This window comes from Amblyomma mixtum, chromosome 9, assembly GCF_055824585.1.
Source record: "Amblyomma mixtum isolate Tamu chromosome 9, ASM5582458v1, whole genome shotgun sequence".
NCBI classification, from domain to species: Eukaryota; Metazoa; Arthropoda; class Arachnida; order Ixodida; family Ixodidae; genus Amblyomma; species Amblyomma mixtum.
Window position 1 is genome coordinate 47321752 of NC_143020.1, and position 7641 is coordinate 47329392.

Sequence of the window (7641 nt, forward strand, 5' to 3'; positions counted from 1 at the left end):
TTTATCGACCCCCCTTATTCTGTTCAGAAAGGCTCTCCATTCTGTCGCGACGAATCAATAAGACATTGTCTCTGCTCTTATACGCTCCGTGAATGTTTTAAGTTGTTATATCTGCTATAGCCGTGTGGCACACATTCAGTTACTTTGGTCCGCTGCTAATTAAGGTGACATTTAGTACTTCTTTTTTTTTGCAATGAGCCAACATGTCCCACGCTGCTCTTTCCTGCGCGTGGCAGGTTCACTACACGCTGAAAGATCTTATTGCCGCGAATCTTCGTACTTTTTGTTTGCTCACTCTAAGACACGCTGGCACCCAACTTGATAATTTTGTTTCTGATGCAAATGCCACCAGACTTATCACAGGAGATTTTAGCCGCACGCAAATGCTTCTACATAATTCCAGATTGCTGTAGTTGCTTTGGCGCCTTATCTCGATGCTTCCTTGCGAGCTTTAAATGAGCACGGCTGAGAGCGGCGGGTATTCTGTTCGACGACCGCTGAGCACACTTGTTACTACCACCGTGAATAAGTAATTCTGTTGTTTGTGGGCGGGAGTTAACCCAATAAAGGATTCCTTTCGGTAGCCTCTTGGAAGCCTTTATCGCACTGCCGTCAGCACTATGTGACATTATATAGGAGAATAGTTTGTAACCATCCTCGCTGTTTTCACCGCGAAACCGAAAATATAAGTTCACTTTTCAATCGTCCTACGTGACGACACACATATGTTCTGCATGACATGCAGACGATTCTCTTCAGCGTCTCCTGCACTCCAGGGAAGGTCTTGAGCATTCGTCAGTTTTCTGGACATCTACATGCCTGAAACTTCATTGTACAAAACACGAAGGAAAATTCTTGAGCATTTGTCGCTCTGCTGGATCGCAACACGCATCAACGCCATCCCCTCAACAAAATTCGAAGCACGTCGAACTCAGGTTTCGCTTCTTTGGCGCTTTCTTGAACAACTCCAATAAAACACTCTGCGTCATGAGCGTCATGACCGCAGATATAATTATATGGAACCGCTTCCTTCTATCAAACACGAGGTACCGGCGACGTCAAGGAAGCGGTCTAGATTGCCGCGGAATCGATGACGGTCGTGGCGACAAGGACATCAATCACCACGTGCTTTATCATAGGCTGACCACCAACTGGTGGAACCACGGGGACAGGAAAAATTTCACGAGTCACGTGCGCTTTTGGGCAAACAGCACGCCGACTTCCGCCGTTCGGGGCACTCATTATTCTTCACGGCTTTCTCACAGATTCTCCACTCTATTCCTACGTCTGCGTGGGTTTTGCAACGAAGCCCATTTGGTGTCGGTTTGGGAGAAGGGGACGTTGTTAACGATACACGTCAGCGAACAGTGGAATAAAAGAACAGTGGAATTAAAACACAGGTTTTTTTCTGAGATTTATTTTCACCTCGTTAACGACTTGCATTTCATTCTGAGCTCAAAAAAGGAGTCTTTTTGAGATCCTGCACACTGAAGTCGTTCATGCGTTTCTTTTGTTCTTTTCTCCTGTGCTGATACAAGATGTTTTTATTGCTGCTGATGTTTGTTTTATCAAAAGGAAAACATCGCAGACTACCACGTAATGCTTGACTTGACTTGATTAAACACAAGAAAGAAAGAAGACGAAAAAGTACAGTGCAGCGCCTGTGTCTTCCATGTTCACGGTCCTGTCTCAGCGCTGCTCCTATCCGTCTTGTTAGAAAAATTGCACTTAGAAGTACAATTGCGCTTTTGAATAAAATTTCCTTCATCTTGTAGGCAGGTTCGATGGGTTACACAATGAGTACGGAGAGATTATTGCTATTTGGAATGCACTTGCAAAAAAAAAAACAAGCCTGCTAAACAGAGCAAATTACAAGCAGGTTTGTCCCACGACAAATGTATAATAAAGACCTTGAAGACAGGTTCTCTGTTTCCTACGAGGTAATTTCTTCCACTTACATTCCTCGGTACATAAACCGAGTGACAGAACCAAGACTAAATGGAATCAACGCTACCCAGTTTTCTGATGTCGGTAGGCTCAAGCGCACGGTTGCAATGGCAGAAGAGGATTCGTTCTCCCTGGAAATCATAATAAGCGCTTTGGATTCTGGGCTATATCATATCAAGTATATGACCAGCAGGATGCGAGCGCTACTGCTTCCACAAGACGCCAGCAAACATTCTGTACATGCCGCTCATACAAGTTCACCTGGTATGGTCCTCCACAAAGCCGATGCACAGCATGCAATTCTGCTTTCAAACACTCTGGTGTTACGCTAAGTCAAGGCATTGCACAGAAACTAAGGATAAGAAGCATATCGCCAAATTGACCACATGGATGTCTGCCCCTGCCTTAGTATTTACATGGCAAGGAAGAGAGGTAGAAATAGACGGGAAACTTCTATCGGCATGGGCGCATTTACTGGCCTGTCCAGAGAGGAGGGTAAGAGGCAAATGAGGAGAAATGCAAATAGGGAGAGGAAATATCGAAGTAAGACATTACTTAGGAAAGTACGAGCAATCAGGTGGGGTTCTTTTCCTTCTGAATAAGTCGGAGTACCCTTAATTTGGAGTCAGACACAAATACAAGAAGATACTTTTCCTGTTCGGCTAGAGCCCATTGTGTATCCAGGTCAACAGAGCTTATCCAAGCGCACCAGATTTTGGATGGGGGTTAAAGAATATGATTGTGTTTTATTCGTGGTGGTTGTGAAAAGCATATGCGCCATATGTGCGATATGATAAGCACAATAGGAGCAGTTTGGGTCGTTGCGAAAATCGAATAGATAAAGTATTTGCGGGGCAAAGAGGACGTATGTTTACATTCTAGGAGCAGTTTGTTATTTTTTGTTAGCAGGATTAACAGCAGAGTTCTGCATTCCTGAGCTGTATGTAGTGATTCGGGGCATGCATTACCGGTATTTAGGAAACATCGCTTCGCCTAGAAATTTAGGGCGCATTGAGGGAATAACCTGACAGCGTCGAGTAAACGCGGCTCCTTTTGCTGGGCACTTGGCAACGAGGGAATTAATAGAAATGAGCTTGTTCATCAGGCGTGCCACGGGACATAAACCGGGTGCACTCAATCCCCTCGACCAACCTTGTGTCAGGGAAGGACTTACAGCTCTACAAGCAACATCAAAATTAACGTTAAGATCACTTGCGACAGGGACACACTTTTCTGCCTCTATGTTCTGAGTACGATCACGTCTTCAGCCAAAACTTTTATACGCGAGGTAGCGCAACCTTCGAATTCGGTCGGAGGGCTGCACTGAGGGCAGTATAAATAAGTTTTGTGTGACAGAATGGTAGAAACAGCGGATCATTATCAGCTCGAATTCTTCCTGACCGATTAGCAGGAAACGAAGCATGAATGCGCAGTTTTTTCGCCTTAGATCTCACTCTTCAGGATGGTTCGCTGCGATTTTCATCTCACCGTGCATTGGATACGCTATTGAAAGCTTCCCCAACTCAAGAGAACGAAATCGATACCCTTTAATTATTCGCTCTTCGGCAGGACGGACAGGACACCGGAAGGACGGACAGGACACCCTCCTCGGAGGTTCCCAAGCATGCCACCATTAAATGCATACTGCAAAAGAAACAAAGCGATCATTTCTGCCATCACTCACACAGACAACCCTCCTCAACTGGAAGGCCAGCTCCAAAGCCGTCACCTCGTGCTCAACGTGCCATGTCGTTCACCCTCAGAAAATGCAAATCGATTTGAGGCGATTTCTGGTGTGATGAGAAGGGTGCTTCCTAATTCTACCTACTTAAAGCTAGTCGTTGTTTTCAGGGGAGACAAATGAGTCTCTGCTGACTGAAAAAGCGAGAAATGATAGTTGGGTATACAGCGCAACCTTTTAAAATAGGACAAGCACACACCCCTGCGCTCGCTGGCGAAATCTCAGCAGCTCTGATGGCATATGTAACAGTTCATCATGTGCGGTGCAGTTAAAAGTTGCATATGTAAGTGTCCGCAGAAAAGCTCTATAGCATGTCCTGCAACTCATTTCTTCATTCATTCATGTGCCCTGTTTTCTCACATAACTGTGGATAGGGAGGTTCAACGGTATAAGGTTTATGCTCGTGACATTTCCTTCTTCTTTCTTGTTCTCGTTTGCTTAGTCAAATATCTGCTGTAGGCTAGGCTTAGCTTTTCTGACCATAGAGGCGTCGACTGGGATGATAATGTATACTTTCGCCTTCACAGATAATTGGAAAATTTATTTCAATGTATTTAAGTAATAATTCCTTTTCCGGGACGAACTGTCTAATATTTACTTGCTAAACAACTACACGATATTCTTTAATTTCCCAATAATTCACATTTCTACCGCTATAATAAGCAATAATTGACGATTCGTTTTGTTTCTTGTTTTGATTCCAACGGCACCATTCGTACTATGTTCCGTTCGGATTGTCGCAGCGCGGTTTTCCTGATATAGGAAGTACTGCCGTCGACCTCGTTTCTTTGTTTTACGCACTTGTTCAAGTGCCGCGTTGCGGCCTTGGCCGCGCTGATCCGGACGCACGTGCGGCCTACGTATTTTCTAGGGCATTAGGCGGGGGGCGATCCTGTTTTCGCCGCTGCTTTTTTTTAATCTTTGTCTCTGTAACCACGTATCCGTTAAGGAAGCCGGTTCTTGTTCGGAGGACGATGCGCGAGAAAGCACCGTCTTGCAAGGCTTGGTTAAGTGTTGGATTCATTCCAGCACATACAGCACTCCTGGCTCCGGAAGATTAGTACAGAGTAGCAGGTAGTACGGATGCTTTCTATCTTTGACATCCGCCTGTTTGTTTCGCACGTAAAGTAACACATGGGTTACTTTTGTTTGCGTAAGGTGCATAGTATTGAGGGCATCTTTAAATAAAAGATAGGCGGAATTAAAGAACTCTAAGCACAGAAGCCGTTTGGTTTCTGCAAAACGGTGTACGTTTCTGCATTTTCTTATTATATTTTTGAGTGAATTAAGAGCTTGTAATAAGGGAGTAATTACTCATTGACGTCCACCCGAGCGCGACTGCTCCGGTGAAGCGGTGGTCCCGGGTTCGAACCCCGGACCAGGACGAATTTTTCTTTAACTACGAAGTTTCTCAGAAAGCTGTATAGCTTTCCTTTGTAGCCGTATGGCTGCGCTCGGGTGGACGTCAATGAGTAATTACTCCCATATTACAAATCTACTCCACCTTGAGGGTTTCCCCTAAACATTTGGTCGAATTAATAGCTTGCTTGACAAACCGGGAGATTCTTGTAAGGCAGGACAAACATTAAAGCCACACAAGAACTAAAATCAAACGTAGGACAAGCGCCCTTTACACAGGGTCTGTGAAAGGCCAACTGTTATACAGAGCTTTTCATTCATGATTGTTTACGGCTATACTTCAGGGAGAAGAGTAATAGAATATTTGTTGCTTCAAAACGCTCACCGCTCAAGGATCGAGTTGTTTTGCCCCTGGGTCAGCAGCCACTGCTTTCATCTTCAGCCGCATACGACACTAGTATGCGCCGAATTTTGAAAATGTCCTGCATTGCTCTGTATTGGCCCATCCCCACAATATTTCGATTATTCTATGTCGTGAGCAGTTGGCTGGTAATTTCGCCGCTTTCCCAACAAAACAATTTTTAAAAAGTTACCAGGTCCAAACTCTGCAAATTCAAGGCCTCCTTCTGGTTACGTCAAAAACCTGCATGATTTGGTGTTCAGTGACGTATACGTCTGTAGTTCAACGCCACTATTAATGCAGGTAACACATGCCGCAAGGCATGTACGTGCTTTGCTGCAAACACATTCCTGTACAGCCGCAAGCAATTAGAAGAGGGGCACTGTTGGCCGCGCCAAGCAGAACTCTGGAACCATCCGCCTCGCTCGCAAACAGCAAAATACAACACATTTTTCAACCTATTCCCGCTTCTGGATGAAAACGTGACACCCGCACTGTTGTGGATCCGGTCGAAAAACGATCGTATGAAGGCCTTACGCTTAGTGAGACGTCGGTGGTGCCAGTGCTTTCGGAACGACGTGTACAATCGTGGGGCATTTGGATGGTCGCGAGAGGAGAATGGCTCCCAGAGTGTAGGGTTCAAAGACAAGCATTGGCAAAGAAGTAATCGAAGTTGAAGTTGCCGCATACCTGTGTGGAGTAGTGCCGTTGTCGGTCTCGGTGCGCAATTTGGGCGGCGGGCAAGGTAGCCGTATTGTAACGCGCCAAACGTAACAACATCAACGCTCTTTTCCAAAGCGCTATAGGAACTGGAAAAAGGACCGTATGTTGAGAGCCTAGCACTCTCTAACATATTGTTAGGACTCTAATCTTACAACCGAGGTGTTCTATCCGGTTCAACAGGCCAGCTGTGAGCGGTTCAATCGGCGAGCGGGAAGCAGCGTCTAACCAAGCGAAACACTTCAACTTCGTCTTCTTTCTTTCTCCACCTTGCTTTTCCTAGCTCTTATTCAAGCCCGCAACACATCCTCCGTCTCAGGCGAAGCTCTGTGGGTGAGTCAGGCATCAGCACATGGGTGACAAAGTTTCAGCCGCGCGACATGGGTGAGCTCTGTGCGGGCGGAACGTCACCCGCTTCTAGTGACGCGCACGATCCTATAAGTGAGGTAACTGAGTCGCTCTAAGATTACATAGGAAGCGGTATAGTTCGCGAGCAGTTTCTGTCTTAAGCCACGCCTCCTGATTGGACGCCAAAGCCAGACCAAGCAACCAGGGAGGTAGGTGACTTGGCGATGAGGGTCGTCGTAGGGAACTTTGGAGCGCTCTTTGGAGGCGAGAGTTCTCAGGCGGGTAGTTGGCGGCCTTCCTCAGCATCGCAGATGATCTCAGTGATCCCAGGGTCATCGTCGTTGAGAACTAGAGTATGGTATGCAGGTTGCGTCGTGGAGAGCGGGCATAGAGGAGGAAGAACGGACTGTCTTCATCACCATCATCAGCCTGACTACATCCACTGCAGGGCAAAGGCCTCTCCCAAGTCTTTCCAATTAACCCTGCAGTTTGCCAGCTGTGGCTACCCTATCCCCGCAAACTTTTTAATCTCATCCACCCACCTAACTATCTGAAGCCCCCTGCTTCACTTGCCTTCTCTTGGAATCCACTTCGTTACCCTTAAATAGAAGCGGTTATCTTTCCTTCGCATTACATGCCCTGCTGAAGCCCATTTCTTCCTCTTGATTTCGGCTAGGATGGCATTAACCCGTGTTTGTTCTCTCACCCACTCCGCCTGCTTGCGATCACTTAACATTACACCTATCATTTATTTTTGAGTAGCTCGCTACGTTGTCCTTAACTTAAGCTGAACCCTTTTCGTTAGCCTCCATGTTTCTATTCAATAGGTGAGTACCTGTAAGATACAGCTGTTGTATACTTTTCTCTCGAAGGAGATTGGTAAACTGCCATTCATAATCTGAGAGAACCTGCCATATGCGCTCCCCCAAATTCTTATTCTATGTTATTATTTCCCTCTTATGACCAGGATCAGCGGCCACTACCTGCCCTAAGTACATGTTTTCCTCTCCCACTTCCAGCACCTCGCTACCATTGGTGAACTGCTGTTCTCTTGCGAGACTGCTCAACATTACATTAATTTTCTTCACGTCAATTTTAAGACCTACCGTTCTTCTCTGCTTGTCAA